The following is a 14,362-nucleotide window of genomic DNA, read 5'->3' as shown; positions in this document are numbered from 1 at the left end:
AGATGATTTAGTGGGAAAGGTATTTATTTGTCTTTTGGGTGAGAGAATACTGCAGGTGCTCATTGTGTTTTGAATGAACAGTTGCTATGAAAACATCTTTATTGATGACCATGGCAGTCTGCTGTAATATATTTATTTTCACTCTGGATCAGTTGTGTAAGTAAAGGATGTCAGACAGAGGCTGTCATTGTGCCACCTGCCTGACAGGGACGGGGCTTCATTCAGCCCTGCCTGCCAGTGATAAATCACCAGTTAACAGGACCCACAAGCAGAGACACAACGAACACTTTTGGAACCTCAGAATGTATTTGTTTTGAACCCAGAGCCAATAATGCCTAACATTAGAAATTCAGCGCTTATGTTACAGTTGCTCTTTTTCCTCCATGGCTTACTGTATTATTCATCCCCACTGAAATATGGCAAAGGGGTGCTGGAACGCTTGTCAGACAGGTGAAGAAAAATGCTTGAGGAATCATGGATTGCAGTGTTTTCCAAAGAAAATAAGAACAAAATGTGGACTTAGGAAAAAAGGGCACTGTACTTGAAATGTTTAAATAAATCTTTTTAGCCCAGAGTAATTAGCAATCACTTTTAATTGCTTTTAACATTTTTTTGTTTTTATTAATTCAAATTTTTCTAAATCCAAATTTTAAAACTTCACCATAATTGAGCATCATATGTTTTTCACCGACTGTATTAAAGAAAACTTTAGGAAGGCATTATTCAGAAGATTTGTTGAAATTTAATATGGATAGATACATTTATACCTAGCCCTAAAGGCAACAGAAATATTTCTGCCCTCTAGTGACAAGGAATCCTATGTCAAATCAATTCATCTTGAATGCTTAAAGAATATGTTTGAGTAATTCTGTGTTATACGATCAGCACAGAGTACAACTCAAAATAATTTTGTCACAAAGTACCTGCTTTTAGGAACAGAATGAAGAGTGGGAGTCACACCACCAAAGTTTGGCTACCACTGTTCCTCAGTTCCTGCCAGCATTGAAATAACCAACAACAGTCTCCTGATCTCAGGGAAGGGAAGGTATTGTAAGACTCTGTCTGGCAGGGGTATGTGATAAGCCTGAAGAGGGGAGATGTTCTGCTTTGAAGCGGGAAGTGGGAGGCAGATTGTAATTCATACAATAGCAAATGTCATAAATACTATACGAGATGTATGCTGAGAGCATACCTTTGAAAGAAGTTCCATTTTTGTTTTGTGTGCAGTAAAAATATAAGGAGCTATCATTTTACTGGGACCACTCTAACATTTTCTCTCTAACCAGTGGGTTATATGAAGTATTTCTTCACGTAATACCTGGTGTCTTCGTAATTATCCACCTATTCTAAAGCTTAAGAGTTTGTGTTTACTCAATAAAACCGAAAAAAAAAAAAAGAGTTCATGTTTGTCGCTAAATTTTTAATTTATTAATAATATCAAAAGTAAAATTTTATTTTCCATTCTGAATGTTAGCTTAGTAAAATATATATGTAAATTATATATATAAAATTTACGTATGAATGGATAAGTACAAATGAAGACAAAGAGTTGGGAAGATACCTGAATTTTTACCTTGAATACTACATGTTATTAGTGTGTGCCTGAATCATGTGTAGCTAGAAAAATGGAGATTACAATTAAAATGTCAAAAAATATACAGTATGTTTAGCGGTGTTTTCTGTTCCTCTGAGCTTACTTCATTACCTCCCCTCCCCCATTACTGGAAAGAGTTAAATGTCCCTACTAAATATTAAAACATTATTTCATAATTTATCATTTAAAACATTTTACTTTTTGAGGATTTTAGCAATAAAATGTACTTAAAAGTTTGAGTGCATTAATAAAAAATCCAGTTTTGATTATAATGTATTATAATACCTTGGCTTAGAAAAACATTGTATTTTATTTTTAATCACAAAAGCAAAACATACTTTCACCAGAACATATTGCATAATCCTTGCCTTGTTGCTACTTCAAATGAGAATGAACTTAAAACTTTAACATTTAATACAGACTTTTTTCTTTTTATTTTCTCTATTGTTTTAGAAAAATAGGTACTTGTATCCACACTTTTATAAACAATAGGATGTCTTTCCCATCTTTTTCATGTTTATGCTATTTTAAATCATCTCATGTCTCTCATTGGAATGTGAAACAGACAAAAGTAACTTCCACAGCTGAAGTCCTTTTTGAAAGTAAGGTTTTGTTGAGCCAAATGCTGACCTAACAAAACCAGTCTTGGGACATGGAGTCTAAACCATCAGCATCATAGTTAGAAAGAAAAGATGACCTGTCTGGAGTCCCTAAATTTGAAATATTTTCATTCATCAAGTAGGAAAGATGGTCTGAAAGAAATTATATTAGCTATAGTCAAAGGGGTGGGAGAGGGTCCCAGAGACTCAGGGCCAGCCCAAAGGCAGGCACAGAGTCCAAAAAAAAAGGGGGGGGGGAGAAAGAAAGAAAGAAATGTCTGCTCCTATGTATTGGTTGTGGGAAGCAGACGAGAGAGCCCACGTGTAAACACAAAGCTAAAGCTTCTGGAGTAAGACGATGCCTGGTTAAAATAATCTGCAGAAATAGCCACCTGGCGATTATTCTGAAGTTCCAAAAGGCGATGGAAGAAATGTAAGCAGCCTTTTATCTGGCACGCGGCCATTAGCAGACTAATCAGTTCTGTCTGTTTTTCTCACTCTCTGGATGTTATAATTTAATTTAGAACGTCTCGGAATTTTCTCCTTGTCAGGAACATGAATGTCTTATTCCCTGCAAATGAGTCAATAGACCAACCTCAGTAAACGGGGAAAATGATAAGGAGTAGCTAATGTAGGGGGAAAAAAAGCAGACGGAAAAAAGGAAAACGCTGGAAGCCATTTGAAAATAAATGCCCATATTTTCCACTACTACAAATAAACACCACCAATGAGGTTATAGACCACATCCCTATAGATGTTTTCTATTTATAAGTACATGCGAAGATATTCTCTATTTAGACATCAGCATTTTTCTCTGATTATGCTTTTCAATTAAGGTACTGTGGAGATTATTCAATGTCCGTACGCAGAAATCTAAGTGACCATTTTTAAGTGCTGAATGTATAGGTATACAATTAAGTATTTAACCAGCCCTTCTTAATAGACATTTATGGAATTTTTCAGGGTTTCTTCCTATAGAGTACAATGAATAAACCTATTTTTACATATATTTTTGCACAGTTGTCTAAATATTTTCTTAAGATAAATTTTAAAGAAATTAGGTTTTAAAAAGTGTATGTACTTACAAAAATTAAAAAAACAAGTATAGACATTCAAAATATCTTCCTGAAAGTCTGTGCCAATTTACACACTGTTGATGAAGAGAATTTGTTTACACATCACTTCAGCATCACTGAAATCTATTTATTTTTTTATGCCTCCTAGCAAATCTCAAGTCTGGAAAAATCAAAATCAAGGAAGAAAAAAATGTCCCCCAAACTGCTGCAATCCTTCAGTCAATGCATCGCTGAACTCATGACCTACATCAATTTTCAGTTTATACCTTTAATATATCCTGGGGCAGTTCTTCAACCTCTTCTGCAAGATTCAATTTTAATTTATATTTGTCCACATCCTTTCATAGGCGGTTTGAACAGATGCAGGCTATTGAATATAATGAAAGCAAATTTCTCAGCACTTCCCTTGAGCTATTTTATAGTTCCTACTCTAACGGGCAGGAGATAGTCAGGAAGTAATGATTCAGCTATTTCTTAAAGATTTCACAATTCTACATTCAATAAAGAAAATGCGAATTCCCTGAAGGTATGGTATTTTTAAAGTGTTTAATGTCAGCTCCCATGAAGGGCTTGTACATATCCACACCCCAAACAAATCTCATAGGCTTCCGTGCTGCAGGATTCACTAATTTGCTAACTTCTCAAATAGGATTTGAGTATCACTGTTGCAAGTTACTTGAATAGAAAAGAGTATCAAAATATTTTATAGTAACCTTTAACCATTGACTAAAATGATGACAATGTTTTTTGTTTTTGTTTTTTTTTCAGTTCGAAAAAGCAATAAAGGTGAACCCTGGGGATAAAAATATTGCTTCTGTCACTATCTGGATTATGAATGTGAAAGGATATTACTAAAACCAAAAGCATAAAAAGGCAACAAGATGTTCCACCTTTAATTTGTTTGCTTAATGAATGGATTTCCTAATGTTTAACCATGCATGATATGCCATGGATGTTTAAAACATAAAGATAAAATAAATGGGTAAGATGATATGACTAGAATATATTTCAACTTTAAGTATTCATTCCTAAACAAAAGGAAATGCTGTATCAGAAGAGTTAGCCAGGACATGAAACATGAACAATAAGAAACTCTTGTGGCGAAACTCAAGTGTTGACTGTTGGCAGGAATGGGGAACTTGCTCAGGACGGAGAGGCAAGGACAGGTGGGAAAGTCTCCTCAGTGGGATGAGATTGGAGGGGACAGGAGGCAAGGGACAAATAAAATGTTTTGGTGGCTACAGTTACTTATTAATTTTTATGTGTTAATAAACACATAGATTTTAATATTGTTCTTAGAATAGTAAGGTAATATTTAGGGGCATGGGGTATTATAAAATAAAATTAATTTTGAAAATGATGGGAGACTTAACAGGATGAGAAAGAACATAGGGAGAGGTAAAAAGAAAAATTATAATAAATACTAAATATTAAATTCAATGGGAGTAAAACCAAAATACAGGTATCATTTTCACAATAAATTTTAAAAATTAAATTTCCCTATTATGAAATAAGAAATATCAAATCATACTTTAAAATATATAAAGATGTGGATTGTTTATAAGAAACACACTGGGAATAAAGTGAAGACAAAAGTTGAAAAGAAAAGAATGTGCCAAGTTATAGAGGCAAATGCAAATAAAAAAGAAAGACAGGCTATCAATATATCAGATAAAACAAATCTACAACTACATTAAATGAGACAAAGGAGTTACATCATGGTAAAAGTCATAGACCAAAGTAAAATTTATATCTTTATACACCAGGCACATAACATCAAACATATATAAAACAAAATCCTCCAGAAACACAAAGATAATTTAATCAAGTAAAGAGTCAATGCATTAAAAATGGGATCAGCAGGCTCCTTTTCAAATATTTACAAACATATATATTTAAAACGTTTGTCTTCTACTGACAGAGATTATGCATTATTTTCTACTTTATTAGAACATGTACAATTGGGAATCATACCCTTCATCTCATAAAGAGCCACAGAGGCTCTGTTCTCCAGCCAATCGAATAAAACTAAAAATCAACAACAAAATCATGAATAAATAACCAAAAGTACTCTTCTAAACAACCACTAAATCAGAATAGAAATTGAAGGGATAATAATGGCAAGTTAATTAATTTTATGAGCTTCACTCCAAAATCTACACAGTTGTAGCCTTCAACATTCAACAAAGAAAGCCTGACTATTAACAATTAAGAATTCCAATTAAAGAAAGAGAAGAGCAAGTTCTCTTATTGTAACAGCTGAACTATTTTAGGCTTCTGGCTATATTTAAAGTCATGGGAAGGCCTGGAAAGGATTCAGGCCTATTTTTGACAATTTTCCTGTCACAGGCAGGAGCATGATTCAGGCTGCTCTGGCCCTGAAGAGCCCAGAGGCAGATTCTCAGCAAGGAAGAGGCATCTCAGTCAAGAGTGAAACCTGGAGGAGGCTCCAAGCACCCTTTCTCCCAGAAACATCTACTCACTGGCAGCTAGATGCATATTTAGGACTCTTGGTGATTCTCAGAAGGCTGATGGTTCCACGGCCAGAGACTAGCGCCAGGGCCAGGGATCAGCACCAGGAAAGGTGCTAATCAGTGGTGCAGGTTGTGCCTTGCCCAGGTGCCCACTGAGGTCCAGCAATCCAACCCTGCTCCACTGGCCATGTCATGTGTCAGTTTGCCCACATCTCTGCCCTCACGTGAAGGGGTACCTTTTACTATATTGTGGCCATGAATGGCAGGGGTGGTAGCAGTCATAGACTACAATATAAGTCAAAGGCTGCCATCTTTCTGGGGCCAGGGAGGAATTTGGGAAGCTGTGCAGATGATGCAATGATAAACTGACACACTGGTCTGGCTCAACCTTCTGCAGGGAGGTGGAAACAGAAGGAAGGGGCACTGTGTCTTCTGGAAATTTAGAGGTGAGGAAGCCACAAGAACAAGTGATTCATATACCATCCCGCACTCCCCTGAAGAGGACACAGTCTTTTAGGTTGAGATGCTGTCTGTGCAGGTGTGAAGTTGGCTGTCACGGTCTGAGCTGTGCTCCTGAGAGCCCTTGGCCTCCAACCATGGAAGGAACAGGGCTTCCTCTCTTTAAGCAGGTTTAGGTTCCTTAGAGGTCTTAACACCAGGCATGTATGCATGGTTGAGAGCTACTGTGGCCCTTTGGGGCTGTTTCATCCCTGTCCAGAACCCTGAAGCCGATTCTAACATCTAAGGTTCTCTGAGGCTCTGCTGTTTTGAGAATGTAATGTAAGTGCCACTCAGTTGAACAGTGAAGGGCTTGTTCCTGATGAGTTTATCCTTTTTAGAACCCTGAACTATCTGGTTCTCGCCTTTTCCATTCATTAGGAAACACCACCTTTCACACAGTAGTTCTGTTTCCTACATGACAGTGATTTGTCATCTCACTTCCTCCAAAGAAAACAATCCTTTTTAAGCAAGCCAAGATTGACCAAAAGTGCTGAAATTAAGGAGCAGTTTTATGTGTTTTCCTATGTTCCTATGCTTGATTTAAACACAATGTATTGTATTTTTATGGCAGGATTTCAACAATAGAAGCATAAATTTTAATCATCATTTTGTTTACAACAAAGTATAGTCCACTCATCATGAGGAAGGTTTCCAAATATCTATTACATATACATGCTTTGTGAGGCCATTTTCAAAAACAATCCACCAAATATCTTTTTAAATGTGGCTTTTTTGATATCCATAGGGCACTGGGCTTTCTTTCTCATCATGATACTAAAGAAGGAAAGGGCATTCTGTGCAATGGGCAGAGATCTCATTTCCAAGGGGATACAAAATGAAAAAAACTTGGCCTCTCTCAAGAATTTATAGTCCAGAATAACATCCACAATATATAGAGAAAATTGAGTATTATATTATGGTTATACTGCCTAGCTTATAGTTCAAAGAGAACCCCATCTCTTGATCTAGGGATCTGGGAAGCCTGTTTATAAAACATTTGACTTAAACATTCCACTTGAATAAAGTCAGGCTTTTCAGTGAATGTGGGCATAGAGATAAAAATAGGGATCTGGTCAAGATGGTGGTGGAGGCAGACACATGGCTCGCCTCTTCGCACAACGACATCGAAATTACAACTAAAATATAGAACAACCAGCAGCCAGAACCATCAGAAGTCAAGTTGAATGGAAGTCTGACAGTACGGAATTAAAGAAACCATAGCCACTGAAATAGGCAGGAGGGGCCCAGATGCAGAATGGGCTGGTCTTATCCATATGTGGTAGGTAAAAATTTGGGAGGAATATCTCAGGAGCAAGGAGTGCAAGCCACACACCAGGCTTCCCAGCCCAAGTTTCCAGTGCCAGGAAGGTAAATGCCCAAAACTTCTGACTGCAAAAAACAGTGGGGATTGAGCCAGTGGAAGAAACTGATGGAGCCCCAAGCAGTTCATCTTAAAGAATGCACACACAGACTCACCTCCTCAGACTCAGTTCCTCTGAGCTCCGGCATTTGCATAGCAACTTGAAAGGCACCAGTGGTATACAGGGAGAAACTGAAGTATCTGGCATCAAGGAGAGCAGAGGCCATTGTCCATTTTCTAAACCCTCCTGCCATGTCTGAGACTCCATTAATCTGGCTAACACTGTTTGACCCACCTTGGAGATCCCCTGAGATTGTGCCCCACCCAATTTACAGGCCCACCCAAGCTGCTTTTCCATAGGAATGGCTGGTCTTGTCTCATGCTTCACAGTTTTCTAAATCCTATTAAACAAGCAATAGCTAGCCTCACTGAGCTCCAGGGTTGGCACTACAAGCTGAGAGCTTAGATTCACAGCTTGGTTTCACCTGGGAATCTTCAAGCCCAGCACAAGTAGCAGCCATCTCAGATTGCTTTATAGCTCAGGCAGGGTGGCCCTGGGCAAGACACAGGTGGAGGCTGACCTTGATCTGCACCACCTGGGAAACCACAGGGCTAATACATCCAGTGGAGAGCTATAGACCATGTTGGAGCACCACTACCCTGTCCCTGCACAGCTGATCCTCCACAGAGGGCGGTGGTCACAGCCCATCCTTGCAACTGACTGACCTCGGTAAATCCCTCCTATTGATCTGTCAATGGCAACCAAAGCTCAACTACAAGAAGAAGGTGTACTCAGCTCACACAAAGGGCACACTTCAATTTCTCAACTTGGGTGATAGGGGAGGCTTTGCCACTGGACCCTCCAGGACACCTACTACATTAGGCCATACTACCAAGACATGGAGTCAAAGCAGCTCAACTCAATACACAGAAACAAACAAATGGAGGCTGATAAATTGAAGTGACAAAATATATGGCTCAAATGATAGAACAGAACAAAACCCCAGAAAAAGAACTAAGCAAAATAAAGATAGCTAACATATCAGATGCAGAGTTCAAAACACTGAAGATCAGGATGCTCAGAGAAATGATTCAGTACAGCCACAAAACAAAGGAAGAAGTGAAGATTATACAAACTGAAATAAAGAAAAATATATAGGGAACCAATAGTGGTGGGATTGAAGCCAGGATTCAAATAAACAATTTGGAACAAAAGGAAGAAATAAACATTCAACCAGAACAGAAAGAAGAAACAAGAATCAAAAAAAAAAAAAAAAAAAAAAATGAGGAGAGGGTTAGGAACCTCTGGAACAACTTTAAGTGTACAGACAACTGAATCATAGGGGTTCCAGAAAAAGAAGAGGAAGAGCAAGAAACCGAAAACTTATTTGAAAAAAATAATGAAAGAAAACTTTCCTAATTTGGCCAAGGAAATAGACATACAAGTCCAGGAAGCACAGAGAGTTCCAAACAAGTTGGACCAAAAGAGGACCACACCAAGACATATCATATAAAATGCCAAAAGTTAAAGATAAAGAGTGAATCTTAAAAGCGGCAAGAGAAAAATCACAGTTACCAACAAGAGAGTACCCATAAGGCTATCGGTGAATTTCTGAAAAGAATCTTTGCAGACAAGAAAGGACTTGGCAAGAAGTATTCAAAGTGGTGAAAAGCAAGGACCTACAATCCAGATTACTCTATCCAACAAAGCTATCATTTGGAATGGAAGGGCAGATAAAGTGCTTCCCAGACAAGGTAAAGCTGAAGCAGTTCATCCATCACTTAGCCATTGTTATATGAAATGTTAAAGGGACTTATATAAGAAAAAGAAGATCAAAACTATGAACATTAAAATGACAACAGACTCACAACTATCAACAACAGAAACTAAAAAATAACAAACTAAGTAAATAACCAGAATAGGAACAGAATCATAGGTATGGGGATCATTTGGAGGGTTATCAGCTGGAGGGGGAAGAGGGAGAAAAGGGAAAATGGTGCAGGGACTAAGAAGCATAATATGTAGGATCAAAATAGACAAGGGGATGTTGAAAATAATATAGGAAAGGGTGAAACCAAAGAACTTAAACATATATGACCCATGGACATGAAATAAGTGGGTATTGCTGGAAGGGGAGTACTGGGCAGAGGAGCGCAAAGAGAAAAAATTGGGACAACTGTAACAGCATAATCAATAAAATATACTTAAAGAAATAAATAAAAATTAATGTCAGCCAGCAGGTGTGTGCAGATAAACCATAAAATGCCTTTCCCAGATTTCTACTTTCAAATATCCTCTTTTTCTTTTTGTTTAAAATTGTTGCAAGCATGTCCTCCCACTCATGACAAACATAGGTTAGAGACCAGGGGCCAAGTCATGGGTTCAGGATGGAGAGAAACTTGCAAGCCATATGTCATAGAATGTGCAAAAAGTTGGGATTAGAATTATAATAGTGTAATCAATCATCTGATTATCAATGTAATGCATATCCATTGCAAAAAATACAGAAAATTAATAAAGAAACCATTTTATCTAATGTATTAACCAAAGGTGATTACTATATGCATTTAAGACTGTATTTTACTAGAATTGTTGTGGGGCATATATACTCTAATATAAATATATGTGTTGATGTCCTGCTGTGACTTCTTGGGACTGGCTGTGTAGGTGAGAGGAGAGGGACAAAGGAAGTTACAATTCATGTCTTTTTCCATTGAAATTGCTTTGTCTTGCATCGATTTTCAATGCTATCATTTTGATGTATGGTATGACAAGTTGCCCTCTTTAGCACCATTCAGAATTCGCTTATGTAGTCTACACTGTTCTATGTGAGGTTTGACAGATAACGCAGGCTGACAAAATGGAAATTATTCCCTTAGAGTTCTGTCATGGGCTTTGATTTAGTAAGCACGTGAAAATTGAGAGTTACTCAATTGTTCCTTAAAAGGTTTCAAATGTCCATATCTGCTTCTGTGTGAGGAAAATGATAAGTCCTGCGAGAAGTGTTTCTGATATAATTAATATAGTTTTTCAGGGGGGCTTGTATGTCTCTTAATCCCAAATTAACCGTGTTTTCCAGAAAGAAACTGCTTGACTGAGGGTTTATGTCTCATGAACATTATTATATACACTTTGCAAAAAAAAAAAAAAAAAATTGCACCAAATATGGTCCTCATTTATAGAGCTCACTATCTAGAATTAGAACAATGAAGCCTTGAAGCCTATGGAATACACTAATGATGAGCTCAACAATGGGCATAAATTCCAGGGAAGAGCAGAGGTGACTTGCCTTCATGTCTTCCTGGGAAATCCCAATCCCCCTCCAGATTCTATTGGGTGTCGGGAAACCTCTGACTTCTCCATCTATATACCCTTTCATGATACTTTCATTAGGCTATGTGCATGCTTCTGTCACTGCACTTAACTCCATTTCTCTTGATTTTTTTCTTCTTTTCCAGACTGAGAGTACATTGAGAGCAAATAGTATGACATTCATTTTTGCATTCCTGAGAAATAGCATCTGACTTATAAAATTTTAAAATAAATGCTATTGGAATTCATGAAATCAAGAGAAGTTCAGGAGAAGAACTGGAAATCAAAATCACTTTGATTTTGAGGTATCAGCCACTTCTTTAAGAAGCCAAAATCTCAGAAAGCAGTTATAACATGAAACAGAACTAAGAAGGTAACCTGGGTCAAATGTTGTGACCCTGAAAGTATGCATGCTCACACCAACAAGGGACAGGTAATACATTTTTTTGATATTTATGAAGTTGTAATAGAAAATTCAAAGAGACATTAACTTTAGAAACTAGCTTTTATTTAAACAAGTCAGGGGAGCTGAAATAAAGTTTCTTTCAGAATTTTTTTTATAAAAGAGATTTTCTAAATAATTGAATTATCTGCAATTATTTGAGATAATGTTTCCCAACCTCTTCTTTGTCACCTACATTACTTTCACTTTCTACCAAATTTTTAAAACACAAATATGAGATAGGCATTCAATGTAAAGTAATTTGGGTGTGGGGGGCTTTCAGGGGAAGGGAGAAAGTCATATCATTGAGGAGGTTGACAAGCATTCATAATATGCATGTACGAAGAGAGGACTCAAAAAAAGACAGAATTTATTTGTGAAAAAATGTGTATTTTTTCTTACATGTTTAAACTCCAGTCACCTTCAAAGTACTCTCCAGTTGATGCAATACACCTGTTAAGGCATTTTTTCCACTGCTTAAACAGTTTTTGAACTCCTAGATTTTGATGCCTTTCAGTGTTTCTGACATGTTTTGTTTCTCCTCTTCCACATCAGCAAAACATTTCCTTTTGAGGACTTTGTTCTTCCGGGGAAACACAAAAATGTTGCTGGGACAAGATTGAGTGAATAGGGAGGGTGGGGTATAGGGGTCATGTCATTTTTTTGTCAAAAACTGCTGAACACTCAGAGTGGTGTGGGCAGATGCACTCATAAATCGCCCATCATGAAAAAAGAAAATGTGTTGAGTCTTCAAAAAATTTCACTGAAGCCAAATGCAGCCTCTCACAACAACACCGCTGGTGCACTGATACAGATGGGTTCCTAGAATAATCACCTAGTTGGGGGAGCCTATAGTACAAGAGGCATGCCATCCAGAAGATAATTCCATTTTTCAGGGGGGTGTTCTCCCTTGTATATGATGTATAGGGAAATAATAAAATATTTATTAGCCTGAGAAACACATTTCAGGACAATTCTGGAAGAGTAGAGGTTAATATATTTGAGTATAAAATGCAATGGTTCCAGTTTACTATATAATTTCTGTCACCTTCATCAAATCTATAAAGATATAATTATACTGAATTGTTATGCTCAAGTTTTCATAAACCCTTCTTTTAAAATATTTTTAGAAATGGATCTCTTTCTCATTATTACTTTTAGCCTGCTTAAATTTATATTTAAGTTGAAACCCAAATTTCTTGAGATTGTATTTGGAGGGCAATATTTTATTACGGAACCAAGAAAAAAAATATTAACATTGGAAGGAACCTTGTAACATTCCTAACCTGATCCTGAACAAAGTGAATAGAAAGACAAGTACTTATCACAGCATTATGAAAAGAACATAAATTTTCAAATGATGTTGGCTGTTTCCCTGGTTCTACCACCTACCTTGTGGGTTTTCTAGTAAGTAGGAATGAACTAAATCATCAATACATAAAATAAAGTAGTTCATTACATTAAATGTTTAAAGTATTTTGACTGAGATCCTACTGAATTAAACATTCCAATACAGTATAAGCTTCAGTAAAGCAGGAATTTTCCATCTGTTTTCCAGAGCCTGGAAACAATGCCTGAAACAAAACAGATGCTTTATAAAAGCTTTATAAATTAATTAATTTAATAAATTAATTGCTTTGAAAAATATATTTAACATTAAAACTGTACTAATTATAGTTACATTTTGAATAATTCAGTGTCACTATTATAACTACCACATATCCTCACATTATTAAAATGTGTTTTAATTTTGAGGTGCCATGTGATTTGGGTGTTCCAATTTTATGCGTTGATAGAAATAAAGTTTATTGCGATTTAACCTCTGTTTAAAATTTTTAGAGATAAGGAGCTTACTATGTATTTGTTCAAACTTAGGTTTTTTTTTTATTAATGTTGAGACTCTTCTCTCTGTGATTCATGGGAGAAGACCAAGAAATATGACTTAATTATTCTACATAGCAACATTTTGGCAGCAGGCTACCTAATAAATTAACTCATTAACCTATCCAACCACCCATCTATTCATAATAGTTCTGCCCTGGAAGCTGGCACGATGTATGAACTAGAAGTGTATGGTGTACAGTGGTTCAATAAAGTCTTCATGTTTAATATTTATTGCACATCCTCGGTGTACCTGCCAAATATCCCATTAGATCACAGTTCTCACCTTCAAAAAGTAAGGTATAAACATCTTGTAAAGTTTCTGTGGAATGAGGCAATTTGCCAAACCAAAAAATAAATTTCAAAAGTAATGACTGTCATTTCACTCTTGAATCTTGATTCTTTTATGCTCAGTTTAATAGAATAAATCTGAAACAGGAAATGGGGCATTTTCAGCCAATGTTCAGTTATCAGGCAATTGAAAGTAGACCCATCCATTTGCAAAAGGCTATAATGAGCTACCTTTGTGGAAGAAAACTTGATATGTATTTTAAGGGATAATAAACTTTATCAGTTTTTTTAAAGTTGTGATACAAAGTTTGAGGGAAAATTTTTCTAGAAATTTGTCTCTAATTAAGACAGTAACTTAATTTAGGAAAAATATTCCTTCCAAGTATTTTTAAATTCATTTTATTTATTCATTCATTTTACTGTATTATTTTAAATTCCCATTACCCACCCCCCTCCCCTTTGGCAACTATCAGCGGTTCTCTATATCTATGGAACTGTTTCTGGTTTGTGTGTGTGTGTGCTTGTTTGTTTGTTTATCCATTTACTTTGTTTTTATAAGTCTGCCTATAAGTGAGGTCATGTGGTATTTGTCTTTCTCCATATGACTTATTTCACTTAGGATGATACCCTCTAGGTCCATTCATGTTGTTGCAAATGGCAAAATTTCATTCTTTTATATTGTTGAGTAATATTTTATCATATAGTATCTCACATCTTCATTCATTCATTCATCTATTAATGAACACCTAGGTTGCTTCCATATTTTGGCTATTTCAAATAATGCTGCAATGAACATAGAGATGCATACATGTTTTCGAATTAGTGGTTCTG

The sequence above is a fragment of the Furipterus horrens genome, unplaced genomic scaffold, assembly GCF_987537825.1.
Source record: "Furipterus horrens unplaced genomic scaffold, mFurHor1.1.pri manual_scaffold_1, whole genome shotgun sequence".
NCBI classification, from domain to species: Eukaryota; Metazoa; Chordata; class Mammalia; order Chiroptera; family Furipteridae; genus Furipterus; species Furipterus horrens.
The sequence above is the reverse complement of the archived record's forward strand: the minus strand, read 5'-3'. Positions refer to the sequence as shown.